The 19,323-nt window shown below is 40.1% G+C and overlaps 1 long non-coding RNA gene across 1 annotated transcript in view; it reads left to right on the top strand.

Moving 5' to 3' along the window:
• LOC145546037 (uncharacterized) overlaps window positions 1-18,563 on the top strand; it is a 99,577-nt gene extending 81,014 nt beyond the window's left edge. Inside the window, exon 3 of the long non-coding RNA XR_014082439.1 lies at window positions 16,750-18,563. This is a non-coding gene — a long non-coding RNA (uncharacterized LOC145546037). The remainder of the gene's footprint in view (window positions 1-16,749) is intronic.
• The last annotated feature ends 760 nt before the right edge of the window (window positions 18,564-19,323 follow it).

The raw sequence follows: 19,323 nt of genomic DNA, 5'->3' as shown, positions 1-19,323 counted from the left end.
ATATAATGAATGCAACTGGAAATTAAGACTATGAAAGTAATCTTCCCCATTCTTCACTCAAACTATTCCCTTCAAAGAATTTATTTTTGCTCTTTCCTTGAAGATAGGAAATTAAGGGTATAAGAACATCTTTACTCCATTCCACAGCTCTAGACCCAAGATGGTAGGCTCTAGGTATGTGTGTGTGTGTGTGTGTGTGTGTGTGTGTGTGTGTGTGTGCGCGCACACGCGTGTGCGTGTGCACCTGTGCTCAGTTGCTCAGTTGTGTCTGACTCTTTGCAACCCCAGGGATGGGGTAGCCCACAAGGCTTCTCTGTCCATGGAGATTTCCTAGGCAAGAATACTGGCGGGGGTTGCCATTTCCTTCTCCAGGGGATCTTCCTGACCCAGGGATTGAACCCATGTCTCCTGCATTGGCAGACAGTTTCTTTACCACTATGCCACCTGGAAGCCCAGCCACTAGCTACATGTGGCTATTTAAATTTGAGTAAAGTAAAATCAATAACTAATAAGGACCTACTACAGCACAGGGAATTCTTCTCAGTACTTTTAATGAACTATAGGGGAAAAGAATCTAAAAAAGAGTGGATATATTAATATGTATATGCATAACTGATACACTTGACTGTACAGCAGAAACTAATGCAATGTTGTACACGTACTATACACTAAAAAATTTTTAAAAAAAGGATTGTTACCCTATTCAATACCAGGAAATAAAAAAATTTAAATAAAATGAAAATTTAAAAATCAGTTTCTTAGTTGCACTAGCCACATTTCAAATGCCCAGTAGCCACATGTGGCTGGTGGCAACTGTATGGAACACCATAGCATATAGAGCATTTCCACTGTCACAGATAATTCCATTGGTTGGTTTTGCTCTGTTGTCAGGAAATAAAGTTTTCTTCTTTGCACTCTGAACTACACCATTGCTGAGAACATTTTGCAGAGTTATTGGCAGAGAGAAAATTCCTTCCTGGGAAAGTCCTTTGTCTTAGTCTTTTCAGCCTATTGTAAGCAAATACTGTAGACTGGGTGTCTTATGAAATACAGAAATTTGTTTGTTATAGTTTGAATTGGATTTTATTGACCCACAAACTGAAATTGAGAAGCATATGATGAATGCAACTGGAAATTAGGACTATGAGAGTAATCTTCCCCATTCTTCACTCAAACTATTCCCTTCAAAGAATTTATTTTTGCTCTTTCCTTGAAGATAGGAAATTAAGGGTATAAGAACATCTTTACTCCATTCCACAGCTGGGCTGTTCAAGATGCAGGCAGATTCTGAAAGAACACTTTCCAGTTCACAGAAGGCCCTCTTCCCACTGTGTCCTCACAAGGCAGAAGGCGTGAGGGAGCTCTCTGGAGTCTCTTTTATAAGGGCACTAACCTCTTCCCTGGTGGCTCAGGTGGTAAAGAATCTGCCTGCAATGCAGGAGTCCCAAGTTCAATCCCTGGCTTGGGAAGATTCCCTGGAGAAGGGAATAGCAACCCATTCCAGTATTCTTGCCTGGAGAATTCCATGGACAGAGGAGCCTGGTGGGCTACTGTCCATAGGGTTGCAAAGGGTGGGACACAACTGAGAGACTAACGCACACACAAAACCTCATTCACGAAGGCTCCACCCTCATGACCTAATCATCTCCTAATGCTATCACACTGGGGATTGGATTTCAATATATGTATTTGAGAGAACACAAATATTTGGTCTATAGCATCCTGATTTCTGTCTCTGTGTCACAACCTTACCACCACCAGCCTGTGAGGCTGATTCTTGTACGCAGGATTTTGTGTTTTCAGGTTATCAGGTTCATAACAATATTTTTTTTTTAACAAAGACATTTCATTCAGTAGGATTTCTAGGGGAAAAATTAGGTGCTATATTAAATTGGAAATATCTATGAAATGAAAATTTATCACTTTTATTTTTACCTTCTAGCAAAAATAATCAATGAATACAAAGAGATGTTAATTTGAGCTTAACATGTAAGTGTGAGATCATGAGAAAGTAAATTTTTATCTCGTCTTACAGATGAACTAAATGCTATTGAAAAAACACTGAGTACAGAGAGAGTATGTTGTCATCAGTATTGCATATCACAAATATCAAATGTCACTGGATATATTGGTATTTCTAATTAAACAAGTTTTAGAATTCTTTGGGCTTCTAGCACTGCCTCTCTGACAATGTAACTTGTGTTTGATCTTTCAGGTTTTAAAAGAAAAATCAATCATGCAGTGATAGACCAGAGTAAAAGTCTTTGTAAGTTAAGGGAAATTAGTGACAAAAATAACAGGATCACTACCAGAACACTAGGGTATTACAAAAGCATAAAGGTAATAAATATAGTGATTTGGTAGAGGAAATGATGAAAAATATCCTCTTTGGAGCAGTATGTGTAGTGATTAAGAAGGCTATCTCCTAAGCCCATACCACTGACTAGATAGATTCCAAAACCCAGTTCTATGATTTTCTGACATTGTGTGACTTTGAAGAATTTAATTAACTTCCTTGAGCTGAGTCTAGAAAAGCCCTTATAAGGAGGACACTTACTGAAGGGCTGAATTTGTGAACTAACCCCAAATTTCCATTCATCACAGCCTCCTCATGTTTCTGATCCCTAGTTGTTAACTCTTAATTCATATTTTTCTTTTTCTCTCTACTCTGTCATCTAGCTTATCGTCTACAAGGCAGCTTCTCATTTTTGAGAGTTAGATCATTTGTGCTGTATGTACAGTGTGGATCTGCCCTTTTGAATCTGACACCTCCAGCAGCTTTTCCTGGACAGTAGCTAAGTGTTTGCCCTCCTGAATAACGTGTATTTCAGGATCTGTGACAGGATCCCTTAAGCGGATATGCTCATAAACTAGACCTGTTTCTCACAGCTCAGATGCCTCCCTTCCTCCGTGCACTGCTGCAGGGTAATCCTGACCTGCAGAGATCAGTCCTGACTGCCTGTCTTTTCCTCTTTCTTCCAACACCCTGAAGACTGGCAGAGACTTCATGTAATTAACCTGCCACCCTTTGCCTGGCCCAAACAAGGATGTGATCAATGTTAAATGAAGCAACAGTACTCAGAGGAGTCTGATCTGTTACTCCTTACAGAGTTCTTTATGTGTGTAGTAATTTGTGCTGTGCAGTTTGGAGAGTGGAAGTCATTTAAAAAATGTTCTTCAAAGAAGTAACCTATAATTTATTTTGGGAAGTCAATCATATAATTAAAAAGTGTGTTGCAATAGTAAAGATAGATTTCTGGATTCTGTAGCTCTTGGGGGAAGTTTCCAAAAACTGGCCTACATGAAATTTCCACCATCTTTCTAGGAGTGAATATTTCCTTCCTGCGGCAATAAAACCTCATATGTGTTTATGGTTATGGGAGATTTAAGTCCAGCCCAGGAGGAGGTCTGGTTCCCAGGAGATAAGCTGCGTTTGTGATTGTAAGGAAGGGAGTGAATGTAGCTAGTTTTCCTGGCACCAGAGGAAGAAGGGTGAGAAAAAAAAGCATTCTCTTATTAATGTCAACAGGGCTATACAAATGGCCAAGAGCAAATGTTCCTAAATTGATTCTGTCAATAACTTATTAAAATTTTCATTTATTAAAATCTGTGGTCATTCAAATAAATGTCATTACCTTCTTGCTAATTTGTGGGTGATTATATTCTTTAGTGGAGAAGGTCACTTAATTATTTCAAATTTCTGACTCCTAAGTCTGACTGTAGGAACTGATCCTGATCAGTTGGGAGAATTAGCTGAGCAGCTATGCAAGGTGGCTGAAATGTAAAGGACCCCTGATGTGGGAGACACAGCCTATTGGTGGCACAAATGGTGAATCTAAAAGGAGGAAGTCAGCTAAGCATCACAGTAGTTCAACAAAGTTTATCAAACAATTGGGTGCTGGAGAATGGCATTGTATTTTACAATGAAGGGGATATAATGTAAAATGAAGGGAAACAAAATTGGAGAAGGAATAGGTGGCACAAATCCCCACATTGCAAGGTCTAAATTTCTTTAGTGTCTTGCCACCGTCTACTTCTGCCTGGAGCTCCCATCGCCTGGGAACCCACCGCCCGACTCCCTCTCTCACCCCTGCCTTCCACAGCAGATGTCCTGGTCACGCACAAAGAATGGGAGAGAGTGGGCGGGGGAGGGGGGGAGGATGATGTCACCCTGTGTATGAAAGTTTGTATGATTGCCGTAGTATTCTCTGGATCATTTTCCACAGCAGTTTCCTTAATGGCAAGATAACATCGCCAAGTACCAGTCTCACATATGGACTGTTCTGGGGTCAGATGGCTGTGGGAAGTTCTATCAGTTGAGGCTGAGCGGCTGAAACTGAACAAGGCCAGAATTAGGGTGAAAAGGAGGAAGCCCTCCCCATGGGTATGCTATTTAATAGGATGCCAAGAGAATCAATACTTAAATACTATTTTCATATTTCACACCATATTTTAAGATCAAAATTCATGCAAAAATCCACAAGGAATGAAATATTGTTATTTTAAATGAAGAGAGGGTGGTGCTGCCTGCTTGTTTTGATTCTGTTATTGTGTGGTGAGAGTGTCATTTTCAATCAACCTTGGGGTCCTGAACCCTGAGGCCTTTTCCTTCCTCACCAGGAGGGTTGACAAGGACATGCGAGCAAACTGCACAGTGCAGAGTTTCATATGCGGTCCTGTTTGATGGGAGAGAGTTTATTAACTTTTCCCACTTGGCTCCACTTACAAAGGGTATTTTGACAAATGCAAGTAAGGGCACACATTTGTTTTGCCTTGTGTTTCAGTATGACTGAGAGGGGGCTGATACTGAACAATGCATTCAGTTTTAAAGAGGGTGGTGATTGGGGCAACTTTCTACAGAAGAAGCTAAGGGTAGGACAGCTGACAGTAGAGTCTCTAGCACCTCACTCACTGTTAAACACAGGGGCACAGTAACCTATGTGGATCAGTGTGACGAGCGGCAGGAGTAATGCTTGTGACGCAGATTTGAATTGAAGGTGAAGTATAGCGGGACAGAACTAGGCCCTCTTGGCTAGCCTACCCTTCTACATTTGGCAATTCCTTTTCTAATGCTACCTTATCAAAGGGGCATATTGTTTCATTGAGGATGATCCAGGACTAGAGGAGATTGTGAATCAATGTTAAGAGATACAAAAACATCGAACAATTTCACAAATTTCAAATGAATAATAAGAAAAAGCCTGGAAGAGGAAACCAGGGCCAGATTTTGAAAGACTTTTTCTTTTTGAAAAAGATCAGAATCAGTTCCTACAGTCAGACTTACGAGTCAGAAATTTGAAATAATTAAGTGACCTTCTCCACTAAAAAATATAATCACCCACAAATTAGCAAAAAGGTAATGCCATTTATTTGAATGACCACAGATTTTAATAAGTTATCATTGACATCATCAATTTAAAGAACATTTGCTCTTTTCTTTTTGAAAGACTTAAAATGCTGATATGAGAAGCATTTTAACTCTTATTTAATTCTTAATTTTAACTTTCATTCTAACTCTAACTTAGGACTTCTGGTTTAACACATGCACCTGGATGGTCAGTCCAATGCAGTAAAAAGGGCACAGGGTTAGGAATCAGAGGTACCAGATTTGAATCCCAGCTGTGATGCTTATTGACTGTGAAACCTTTGGCAAAATATGTCTTCTCCAAATTTCAATTGCAACATCTATAAAGAGAATGCTTAAGCCATTGATTATTATACAAATAAAATAAGTACAATACATGGCTTACAAACATCACTCCATAAATATTAGCTACTATTATTGACAAGTTCAAGCATATCAGATTTAGCAATCAAATGTTATGGAGTAGTTCAGTTCAGTTCAGTCGCTCAGTCTTGTCTGACTCTTTGTGACCCCATGAATTGCAGCACGCCAGGCCTCCCTGTCTATCATCAACTCCCAGAGTTTACCCAAACCCACGTCCATCGAGTCAGTGATGCCATCCAACCATCTCATCCTCTGTCGTCCCCTTCTCCTCCTGACCCCAATCCTTCCCAGCATTAGGGTCTTTTCTAATGAGTCAACTCTCCACATGAGGTGGCCAAAGATGACGCCACCCTTATGGCAGAAAGTGAAGAAGAACTAAAGAGCCTCTTGATGAAAGTGAAAGAGGAGAGTGAAAAAGTTGGCTTAAAGCTCAATGTTCAGGAAACTAAGATCATGGCATCTGGTCCCATCACTTCATGGGAAATAGATGGGGAAACAATGGAAACAGTGCCAGGCTTTATTTTTTTGGGCTCCAAAATCACTGCTGATGGTGACTGCAGCCATGAAATTAAAAGACGCTTACTCCTTGGAAGGAAAGTTATGACCAACCTAGATAGCATATTTAAAAGCAGAGACATTACTTTGCCAACAAAGGTCCGTCTAGTCAAGGCTATGGTTTTTCCAGTGGTCATGTATGGACGTGAGAGTTGGATGATGAAGAAAGCTGAGCACTGAAGAATTGATGCTTTTGAACTGTGGTGTTGGAGAAGACTCTTGAGAGTCCCTTGGACAGCAAGGAGATCCAACCAGTTCATTCTAAAGGAGATCAGTCCTGGGTGTTCATTGGAAGGACTGATGGAGTAGTTAGCGATCTAATTTAATTTAATTCCAATAAGACTGAAACTGTAATGCTTCCATGGATACTAACTGGTATCAAGTATATTGGCATCCTATACTGCATAGTAAACTGAACAGCTTAAAACAATGCCTAAACATGTATTATTTCACAGCCTCTGTGGTCAGGATTCTGGGGTCTTGTCTGGGTTCTCTGTTAGGGTCTCACAAAGTGCAACCAAGATGTAAGTTGAGCTGTGTTCTCTCTGGAGGCTTGACGGGAAGACTCCACTTCTAGTTCATTCAGGCTGTTAGCAAAATTCATTTGATTATGGCTATATAACTGGCGACTCCTGTATTTTGCTGGCTGTCAGTTTGAAGTGGCACTCAGATCATAGAGGCCACTGCAGACCTTTGCCATGTGGGCTTCTTCCACATGGCTGCTTATTTAATCAAGTAAGCAAGGCTCTTGGTCCATCTGCTAAATTAGAGTCCTAATATGATAGCATCACAAGAGTACTGTTCCATCAGCTCTGTCACATTCTCTTGGTTAGAAGCAAGTCACAGGTCCTTCCTGCTCCTTCAAGGGGAGGCACTATGTAAAGCATGGACACCAGCCGAGGGGAAAACACTAGGGGTCACCTTCAGGTGTGTCTGCCCCATGCTGAGTGAGTAGGGAAATCAGAAGGAAAAACCAGTGCTGAGCTTCACGTGAAGAGTTGGTTCTTAGATATGTTCTATTCCAGGTTGCAGCTGGAAGAGCAAATAACACAATCCCATTAAGAGTTGGAAATAGAAAATCAAAATTCAAAAACAAAGTCGGGGCAGACTATCAATCAAGTGGTTATCCAACATAAGCAATCACTGAAACTGCACAGATTCAATTCCAGGGAAAGATAGGATACAGAAGGAAGGATAAAAGAATGAGGATTAAACCTTAGCCTAGATGTCTGGTATGTGGGAGTAAGAGGAATAAGGCAAACAGCAGAGCAAACTGTCACTTAGAAAAAAATAGAATAATGAATAACAAATAACAATAATAAGATATCAATAAGAAACTTACTTCATGAGAAAAATCTTCTTAATGTATCAGGACTGTACCAAGTCCTTACACATATTGGCTCATATAATTGTCACAAAGCCCTGTAGCATAGTAATACTCTCCCCATTTTACAGAGGTGGAAGCTGGGTCACAGAGCATTTAAATAGCCTGTGGGAGGGGACACAGCTAGGCTGATACTAGAACCTGGCATTTGGCTGCTGGAGAGAACAGACAGGGCAACGTCAGAGAGGCCCAGTTCTCACACAGGATCAGTGACTCACCTTGTCAGGATGACTGGGATCCAGTGATGGAGTGGCCATTGTTAGGAAATGTGTAAATAGGAACGGAGCAATAAGTGCCGCAGGCAAAGGCAGGGCTGGGAGGTGATGAGGATCAGACAGTCGAGGTTTTAAACATTATGGGTTTAACCACTCCCTTCAGAAAAAGGGACAAAAGAGGGCCTTCCCTGGGAACCCCAGAAACTTCTCAACTTCATTTTTTTCTTCTTACAACGATGATCTTTTTAAATTAATTTTTATTGGAGCATAGTTGTTTTACAGCGTTGTGTTAGTTTCTGCTGTACAGCAAAATGAATCAACCGAATTATTCCTGATTTATTAGGAATATATATATCCCCTCCCTTTTGGACTTCCTTCCCATTCAGGTCACCACAGTGCATTAAGTAGAGTTCCCTGTGCTATACAGCATATTCTCTTCAGTTGACTGTTTTATACATAGTATTGATACATAGTATCAATAGTGTATATTTGTCAATCCCAACTTCATTTCATTCTGGATGCTTATACCACATAACAGTATTTGGTAATTTGCATGACTGTATTGCTTATGCACAAAGTAATTTATGATATATCTTCAATCACTCTCATTTGTACAGTGGGCACAGTACAATATAGTGGTTAAGTTAGACTGCCTTTCAAATTGTGGTTCAGTTACTTAACTAGCAACTAGTTAAGCACTTTTTTATTCAGTTTCCTCATCCAATAGTGTAGATCATAGTACCACAGGATGTGGTTGTGAGCGCTAATTTAATTAGTACATAAAAAGTGCTTAAAGGCTTGTAAATGCCAACTCTTAGTGTTCTCATATCTTCCTCATTTGCAGGTGAGCAACCCATGAAGAGAAGCATGTCTTCTATTATTTGTTGATACCCTCCCCTCACATATCAAGTAAACCAGCATAATAGAAGGCATATGGTGGTTCCTGGAAAAATTATAGATAAAGTAAAAGAAATATCTCCAGGAGGAATGTAGGAGAATCACAGGTGGTGGAAGAGGTGAAAAATAAAAGTGAAATGTTAAAAGAAGAAATAGGATGTGTTTTAGAGGAAAAAAGGACATTGAATGGGAAAATATCGTGCCAATGTGTCACTTGAATTAAGACTCAAACACTGGGACCTATGGGCATGAGGCAGTCTTTCCAGCTTCTGCCCACAATATGTGCATAGTATTCTTTTTATTTTCTTTATTTTTTGCTGTGTTGGGTCTTTGATGCTGCAGGAGCTTTTCTCTAGTTGCAGTGAGCTGGGGCTACTCTCCAGTTGTGGTGTGTGGTCTTCTCATTGCAGTAGCTTCTCTTGCTATGGCTCCTGGCTCTAAAGCACAGACTCAATAGTTGTGGTGCATGGGCCCAGTTGCTCTAAGGCATGTGGGACTTTCCCAGACCAGGGATCCAACCTGGGTCTCCTGCATTGGCAGGTGGATTCTTTAGAAGACATTTGTAGGTGAGGTAGTATGAGAGGCCCTGACCTGGTAAGTTGTGCTAGGATTGGCAGACACCATCTGGACTGTCCAGAAGTCAGATGTGGCTTGGTATGAGCCTTCTGGAACATAGATTTAGGGTCAGTTCTTAGCTTAGCATTGGAGAAGGCAGTGGCAACCCATTCCAGTACTCTTGCCTGGAAAATCCCATGGACGGGGGAGCCTGGTAGGCGGCAGTCCATGGGGTCACGAAGAGTCAGACATGACTGAGCGACTTCACTTTCACTTTTCACCTTCATGCATTGGAGAAGGAAATGGCAGCCCACTCCAGTGTTCTTGCCTGGAGAATCCCAGGGACAGAGGAGCCTGGTGGGCTGCCGTCTATGGGGTCGCACAGAGTCAGACACGGCTGAAGCGACTTAGCAGCAGCAGCAGCTTAGCCTAGCATCACCAGCTGAAGAAGAAGAAACTTTGAGGTCTTAAAAAATAGAGAGTTTACCTCCAACTTTTTTTATAGGATCAGGACATACCCGAGGTTTATTCCCAAGTATTAGCTACTGTTTGGATGTCAACAAATTCTTAACCTAATGAGAGTTCCGCCTACCCCCTTAAATGTAATTGCACAATTACACAAGAGTAGATCATGCTTGGGGCTCTTCAAAGGATGCTCAAGGCAAATGGGCAGTCCTAGAAGACAGATCTTGTTCTCTTGGGACTGGCATGTTGTCTGAGTGATCTGAGCAGAGGATTAATATGGGAAAGACTATCTGCTCCTTGAGCCTGGGACAGTTCACTTACAGTAGGGTTCTCTCTCAGGTCCCCAACATGGAGAATGGGGTAAATGCCACTGGGAAAGAAAATGGTGTAGAAGTTTCCATTACTGCTTGTTCATTGTTACTGTTACTCTAGTGGGCTTTTTTTTTCATTGGAGAAGATCCCCTGGAGAATATATGGCCAATGCAGGAGAAATAAGAGACTCGGTTTTGATCCCTGGGTTAGGAAGATCCCCTGGAGGAGGGCATGGCAACCCGCTCCAGTAATCTTGCCTGGAGAAGTCCATGGACAGAGGAGCCTGAGACTACAGTCCAGGGGGTCACAAAGAGTTGGACACAATTAAACAACAAACACTTTCACCTTTTTTTCATAGTTGCTTCACAATATTCTGTTAGTTTCTGCTGTACAATGAAGTAATCAGCTATTCTGATTACAGAAAAGTAATCAGCAGCAAAGTAATCAGCAATCTGCCCAGGTTTAATCCCTGGGTTGCGAAGATACCCTGGAGAAGAAAATGGCTACCCATTGCAGTATTCTTGCCTGGAGAATTCCATGGACAGGGGAGGCTATAGGCCATAGGAATTGCAAAAAGTCAGACATGATTGAGCAGCTAACTGGGAAAACAGTAGCTTTAACTATACGAACCTTTGTCAGCAAAGTGATGTCTTTACTTTTTAATACACAGTCTAGGGTTTCTCTACTGTCCGTGGGGTTGCAAAGAGTCGGACATGACTGAAGCGACTTAGCAGCAGCAGCAGCAGCAGGTTTGCTGTTGCTAAATCGTGTCTGACTCTTTGCGACCCCATGGTCTGGAGCACACCAGGCTTCCCAGTCATTCATCTCCCGGAGTTTGCTACAATGCATGCCCATTGAGTCAGTGATGCTACCTAACCATCTCATCCTCTGTCCGTTCTCCTTTTGTCTTCAGTATTTTCCAGCATCAGGGTCTTTTCCAGTGAATCAGCTCTTTGCATCAGGTGGCCAAAGTATTGGAGCTCCAGCATTAGTCATTCCAATGAATATTCAGGGTTGATTTCTTTATGGTTGACTGATTGGATCTCCTTTCTGTCCAGGAGATTCTAAAGAGTCTTCTCCAGCACCACAATTGGAAAGCATGAATTCTTTGGTGTTCAGCCTTCTTTATGGTCCAACTCTCACATCCAAACCAGTATGAATTGTGGTGCTGGAGAAGACTCTTGAGAGTCCCTTGGAAAGCAAGGGGCTTCCCTGGTAGCTCAGATGATAAGGAATCTGCCTGCTATCTGCCCAGGTTTAATCCCTGGGTCGCGAAGATACCCTGGAGAAGAAAATGGCTACCCATTGCAGTATTCTTGCCTGGAGAATTCCATGGACAGGGGAGGCTATAGGCCATAGGAATTGCAAAAAGTCGGACATGATTGAGCAGCTAACTGGGAAAACAATAGCTTTGACTATACGAACCTTTGTCAGCAAAGTGATGTCTTTACTTTTTAATACACAGTCTAGGGTTTCTCTACTGTCCGTGGGATTGCAAAGAGTCGGACATGACTGAGTGACTTTCACATTCAGGTTTTTCATTGCTTTCCTTTCAAGGAGCAAGGGTCTTTTAATTTCATGGCTGCAGTCGCCATCAGCAGTGATTTTAGAACCCAAGAAAATAAAATCTGCCACTGCTTCCACTTTTGACCCTTCTATTTGCCATGAAGTGATGGAACAGAATACCATGATCTTAGTTTTTTGAATGTTGAGTTTTAAGGCAGCTTTTTTAAAAAAAAATTGTTTATTTTAATTGGAGGCGAATTACTTTACAATATTCTGGTGGTTTTTGCCATACATTCACATGAATCAACCATGGGTGTACATACGTTCCCCATCCTGAACCTTGCTCCCACCTCCATCCCCATCCCATCCCTCAGGGTCATCCCAGTGCACCAGCCCTGAACACTCTGTCTCATGCATTGGACCTGGACTGGTGATCTATTTCACATATGATAAGATATATGTTTCAATGCTATTCTCTCAAATCATCCCAGCCTTTTTACTCTCTTCTTTCATCCTCAGTTCAGTTCAGTTCAGTTGCTCAGTCATGTCCTACCTACTCTTTGTAACCCCTTGGACTGCAGCACACCAGGCCTCCCTGTCCATCACCAACTCCCAGAGTTTACTCAAACTCATGTCTGTTGAGTCTGTGATCCCATTCAACCATCTCATCCTCTGTCATCCCCTTTTCCTCCTGCCTTCAATCTTTCCAAATAGCAGGGTCTTTTCAAATGAGTCAGTTCTTTGCATCAGGTGGCCAAATTATTGGAGTTTCAGCTTCAGCATCAGTCTTGCCAATGAATATTCAGGACTGATTTCCTTTAGGATGGACTGGTTGGATCTCCTTGCAGTCCAAGGGACTCTCAAGAATCTACTCTGGAGAAGGAAATGGCAACCCACTCCAGTATTCTTGCCTGGAAAAGTCCATGGACAGAGGAGCCTGGTGGGCTGCAGTCCATGGGGTTACATGAATGAGCATGCGTGCATGAGGGTGGAGGGAGATGGGTTGGTAGCAATAAACTGGTAGAACTAAAAAAATTAAAAAAAGACTCTTCTCCAACACCACAGTTCAAAAGCAGCAATTCTTCAGCATTCAGCTTTCTTTATAGTCCAACTCTCATAACCATACATAACTACTGGAAAAACCATAGCTTTGTTGGCAAAGCAATGTCTCTGCTTTTTAATATGCTGTCAAAGTTGGCCGTCTTTCATCCTCATCAAGGGGCTATTTAGTTCCTCTTCAGTTTCTTATAATTGTATCTTCATTAGTATTAGGTTATATATCATGTCTTCACTAGTATTAGGTTACGATAGTACATATCCTCTGGAGGGTGGGGAATGCACATGATTTTATGTGCATGCTTTTATTCAAATATAAGTAATAATAATATAAGCTCTACCACTGAATTCTGCCATATATTGACTTTTAAATTAAAACTTTTTATTAATTTAACAACATAACTTATGTAAATCATTTTCTAACTATTTCAGCTTAGATGTATTTTTAGGCACACTAAATGTCCTGTTGAGATATCACTAACTTAACTGCTCTTCACAGTCTATGAAAGTAACCAGATTTCAATGCAAAAATGTACTGCTTTACATAATATATCAGTGGAGACAATTTAGATTTCTTCAATATTGAGAGTGAATTTAGCTTGGCTAATAAATTATAACTCATTAACATAAAAATTCATGCTAAAAGACATCAGTTCAGTTCACTCACTCAGTTGTGTCCAACTCTTTGCGACCCCATGGACTGCAGCAAGCCAGGCCTCCTTGTCCATCACCAACTCCTGGAGTATACTCAAACTCATGTCCATCGAGTCCGTGATGCCATCCAACCATCTCATCCTATGATGTCCCCTTCTCCTCCTGCCTTCAATCTTTCCCAGCATCAGAGTCTTTTCCAATGAGTCAGTTCTTCACATCAGGTGGCCAAAGTATTGGAGTTTCAGCTTCAGCATCAGTTCTTCCTATGAATATTCAGGACTGATTTCATTTAGGATTGACTGATTTGATCTCCTTGCAGTCCAAGGGACTCTCAGGAGTCTTCTCCAGCCCTACAGTTCAAGAGCATCAATTCTTCAGCACTCAGCTTTCTTTATGGTCCAACTCTTACATCTGTACATGACTACTGGAAAAGCCATAGCTTTGACTAGATGGACTTTTGTTGGCAAAGCAATATCTGTTTTTTAATATGCTGTCTAGGTTGGTCATAGCTTTTCTTCTAAGGAGCAAGTGTCTTTTAATTTCATGGCTGCAGTCAACATCTGTAGTGCTTTTGGAGCCCAAGAAAATAAAGTCTCCCACTGTTTCCATTGTTTCCCCACATCTATTTGTCATGAAGTGATGGGACTGGATGCCATGATCTTAATTTTCTGAATGCTGAGTTTTAAGCAAACTTTTTCACTCTCTTCCTTCACTTTCATCAAGAAGCTCTTAAGTTCTTCTATAAGGACCTTTCTGTCATAAGGGCTGTGTCATCTGTGTATCTGGGGTTATTGATATTTCTCCTGTCAATCTTGAATCCAGTTTGTGCTTCATCCAGCCTGGCATTTTGCATAATGTACTCTGCATATAAGTTAAACAAGCAAGGTGACAATATATAGCTTGACCTATTCCTTTCCCAATTTGGAAGCAGTCTTCAGTTCCATATCTGATTCTAAACTGTTGCTTCTTGACCTGCATGCAGATTTCTCAAGAGGTAAGTCAGGTGGTCTAGTATTCCCATCTCTTTAAGAATTTTCCAAATTTAAGTTTGTTGTGATCTGCAGAGTCAAAGGCTTTGGTGTAGTCAATAAAGCAGAAGTAGATGTTTTTCTGGAACTCTCTTGCTTTTTTGATAATCCAACAGATGTTGGCAGTGTGAGCTCATAGATGTTAAAAGATACAGTCCTGCTGTTATTAAATTTGCAGACCCAGTGACAGTATATGCCATGGTTACTTTTATGTATCAACTTGATTGGGCCATGGGATATTCAGATATTTGAGTAAACATTTTTCTGAGTGTTTCTATGAGGATCTTGCTAGATGAGTTTAACATTTAAATCTCTAGACTGAATCAAGCAGATTGCCCAAGTGGGTCTCATCCAATTAGCTGAAGACCTGATTCAAAAGAAAAGCTGTCTTTTCCCTAAATAAAAGGGAATTTCTCCTGCCCTCTTGCCTTAAGACTTGAACTGGGACATCATATGCAGACTTTGGACTTGCCAGCCTCCATAATTACAAAAGTCAATTCCTTATAACAAATCTCTTTCTATATATATTCTATTTGTTTTGTTTATTTTTCTGGTCCTCAAAAAGAACCCTTTTTAATAGAACACACCATAGTTGATATTTTCCTATTTATTGAGATATTATATCTAGTGTGTAAGTGGTGGCACTTGGGATTTTAGATAGCGATCATACTATACATACCCTGGAGAAGGAAGTGGCAACCCACTCCAGTATTCTTGCCTGGAGAATCCCATGGAGAGAGGAGCCTGGTGGGCTACCGTCCATGGTATTGCAAAGAGTCAGACATGACTAAAGCGACCTAGCACATGCTACATATACAGAATTATTTTCATTGTTTTTTTCACTTTACATTAGATCGTGTTTTTTTTTCTTGTATCATAGTTATTAGAAAAGAATTGTAAACGTCGTGTATTATTTCATAATATGGATAAGTTATTTTTCTATTATTGGACTTCAGGTTATTTTTGCTAACATATATAAAACTCAAATGAAAATCTTTGAATACAAAACTCACTCATCATTTCTGATTCTTTCCTTGTGGTAGATTCCTTATAAAGGAATTATTTTGTCTGGTCCAGATTCTAGCTAGCACTGTCTAGAAGTATTTGGGTCACCTGAACAATGTATCAGGCTCTAGTAACAGAATAATGCTTCTAATAGAGAGGAAGATTAATTTAGATATAGTGAAGTGGCTTAAACAAAGATGCTTTCCATCATCAGAATCTGCTAAAAATAGAGCCCAAGCATCTGTATTTATGAGACCTCTGCAAGGGTTTTATGGTTGAACATGCCTAAGGACCTTCTGAAAGCTTCATACATGTTTTTGAAGTCTAGACAATATACATATTTGTCTTTTCTCATCAATTACAGCCAGCTACAATCGAATTCATCAGTTATTCAGCTTTAAAATGGCTTCAGTCTACCATTCATATTAAGCTTGCTTCTCTGACACTCCTGAGCTCCAATACGATCATTCTTTTCAACCTTTACTTTTCTTATAACCATGACCTTGATACTATTTTGCTCTGCCAGCTTATCCTCTTGGTGTTCATTGAGTGTCAAGTTGGTTACAGCGTCCCACTGTCCAAAATCCTTTGGAACCATATTGGATGTGTTTTGCCACTCTGCTCAGAGGTTGAGTCTGTTGGTCTTAAAGAAAGACTCTGAGTCAAGACTCCCTTCTTTCAGAACTAAGATGTCTTTCTTCTCCTTTCCTGTCCTATAATTCCCACTGTTGTGGTCATTGTATCATGTAAGACCACTCCAGTCCTTGTCTTGAGCAACATCTATTTAAGAACCTGTATCCTTCTCTTTATCAGTCTCATGAAAACAACTAATGGTCAGTATCTTTCTAGAGTCTGAATGAAGATTATGTCTTTTGTTAATCAAGAATAAAGTTATCTATTATAGTTAGAATTATTCTTTCCTCTCTGTTAGGGGTATTTGCATTTCAAAGAGATGTTACTAGGGAAACACATTTTAAATCTAAGGAAATAAATCTTTACAGATGCTATTTCACAAACTGTGTGGTGGTCTGGTAGGGATTTGGGGGAGATTTTTGATAAGAGTAACCCATGAAATGTCATCAAGAAATGGAAGCATTATGCAGTAATGGGTGACAGGGTCTTGAATTACAGTCATACTATTCACATTTTTCTAAGCAACTTTCAACATTTGAATGCTATGCTTTCACGTAGTATGCAATTGAAAATTCAACAACCCACTACACGGCTACAAGATACTAGTAATGGGAAACTGAGGGCAGTGGAACTCCATATATATCCTGCTCAATTTTTTTTTTTTTGTAAAGCTAAAACTGTCTTAAAAATAAATTCTATTAATTAATAAAAGTTCAATGACACCATGAGACAGAAAATGTCAACTGTATTTTACAGAATTCCAGATCTGTGACTCAAAGCCTGAGGTAATGATCGCCACCTGGACTGCTTCATTTCCTCCCCCGTGGAAGGACAACCCTGAGCTTGCCTGCGTACACTTTTGCTTCACGTTCATCTTCAAGGACCTTGGACAAACTTGTCCCTCCTTTAGGAAAAAACAACAACAATAACAACTACCCAACCAGCAAACAAAACCGGAAAAAAGTGGGCCCGTGAACCTGCAGAGGAATTGAACAAGCTGCTAGAACCCGAATCTCCTTGTATTTATTCTTTTCCTTCAAGGGCAAGAGCATGACAATGTTTTATAAACTCTCATCACTCTGAGCTAGTTCTAAACTACTGAAAGCTTGGTTTAAGAGATTTTCTTATGCCAAGAATAAAGAAAACCATTTTTCTCAGAACCCAAAGGTGTAATCAGTGAAGAAGATGCCAGGATCTGTGTTGAAAGATCCACCATTTGTGTTTGTGATGGCATGGGAGGCATAGAAAGCTTCTGAGAGCCTGTGATACTTTTAGCAGGCGCCTGGCATTTGAGGCAAGACCATTTACCCAGAAAACTGCCTGCTCTTTCAACTTGGTAACCATGGACTCTAGCCAGAAGTGATTTTTGGCTCATATTTGTTCTTTCTGAATTCCTCTAAAGAATGAGGAAGAGAAAGGAGAGATTTTTTCCCCCCTTTTCAGCAAATTAAATTAGAGTAAATAAAAACATCTACTTATATAGTACAAAGCTCTGACTGTATGGATAGAAAGCTAGCTATTTGATAAATGTAAACACACACGCGGAAAAACTTTTTTGACTTTTTAACATGGATTGAGACCTCATAGTTCTGAAGCCAGGGCACACAGACTTTCGCTTACCTTCTCTGGTCTGGCAACTTCCTTCTGCTGGCAATAACTTTGGCTTGTACAGTGAGATTTTGAAGAGAGGTCTGAGTTTGATTAACTGTGCCTTTATGAATAACATCCTCAGAGAATTCCAGGCTATGTTCAGACTCTCAGCTACAGCAGCCATGGAGCGCTGGTGTATGGCTAAGCTGTTCCTTGCAACAGAGGATTCTGACAGATCATAACTCTTCCAACCTATGGTACTCATCACCTTTATGGTAGGGTGATATTCCTAACATTTTCTTTTTACTCACACTCTTCAGCTGATTTGTCAGTTTACTGGTAAGAGTTAAATCCATTTTGATATGCAGTTTGTTCCCTGCTGGGAAGTGGCTACTCAGAGATAGACTCAGGATGCTCTCAAAAGATGAAGCGATACCTCACAGGAGGGATAAGACAGATAGTACAGAAGGGGAAAACTTCTAAAATTATTTATAGCTAGTGTATTTCCTACAACTATAAATAGTCTCCAGATAACAAAATTTAGTCTTAGAGTCTCCCTTTGGTAAGAGTTGCTGTCTGTGGACTCTTCAGTTCATGGAGAATCAGAAGTGGTAATAACATGCCAGGGCTATATCTATGGTGAATAAGCTACTGGATGGAGGAACTTGACAGGTTGGTCTGTCTACCAGTTGGTAAATGCCATTGAGTGGAAAATCAACTGGCAACTAATGTTTTTCCTCCTTAACAGAGACCACCAAAGGGAGGAAAAAAGCAATTAATCTTTCCTGTGTTAATTGAGAACACTGGATGCCATTATGAAACCATTTCCTTTGGAGTCACACTACTCATCTGAATCTTGGTTTGAGTTTGTTGAAATTGTAATGGTAGTAGGCGTTATCATGTCACAGGGTGCCATATTACAGCATGATTGCTTTTCATTCTATGTGGTCCATAAAGCAAAATAAATTTTGAATAACCAATGGTGAAGATTTTAATTGGTATATGAGCATATATTTTCAGGAGAACAAAATGTTCCAATTATACTATATTGCATTGGCAATTCAGTAAGTTTTCTCTTCACTGTTCTCGTAAAGATGCAAGATACTCATGTTCTGATTTTCTACCTCTTTTCTGCAGAAAAGGCAAATGGTTCAATACTCTCATATATCACATGTGTTTTGGAGAGTGAAGAGAATTTTGTCTTACTGATTTAAAAAGAATCAACAATATGTCTATGAGAATCATTTTTAGGAAAAGAGCCATCTTTACATAGTTCAATATAGTGTGGGAATCCAGAGTGACTAAGGAATCATTGAGCAAACCAGTTTATTTATAATTCCTACTCAATCTTCTTTCCTTTTAGAAATTTCTCTCCTCCTACCCTTCTATGCTACCTTCTGCGCTAGTACAATATCTCTTGCCAGCTTCTTTTAGACAGTATCTCTTGCTCTGAACTTTATTCTCTACCCCTTCATCAAACTGTATAAATTAAAACAGTTATTATTTACTTCAGAAACAGTAACCAGAAGAAAAAAACAAACAAAAAACACAGGATTCCATTCAGCACCAAGCATCACACTAACAACAATCGATAAAGACTTCAGACTGCTATATAAAATATTTTCAACTCAGAATTTCATATTTGCCAAACTATGAATCAAATGGAAGTGTATTTTAAAAGTCTTTTTCAGAAAAGCAAGGCCAGGACCCCAAATGTTTATCTTCCAGAGACCTTTACTT

This window comes from Giraffa tippelskirchi, chromosome 4 (genome assembly GCF_054371585.1).
Source record: "Giraffa tippelskirchi isolate mGirTip1 chromosome 4, T2T-mGirTip1v1.2.pri, whole genome shotgun sequence".
NCBI classification, from domain to species: domain Eukaryota; kingdom Metazoa; phylum Chordata; class Mammalia; order Artiodactyla; family Giraffidae; genus Giraffa; species Giraffa tippelskirchi.
The sequence above is the reverse complement of the archived record's forward strand: the minus strand, read 5'-3'. Positions and strand labels throughout refer to the sequence as shown.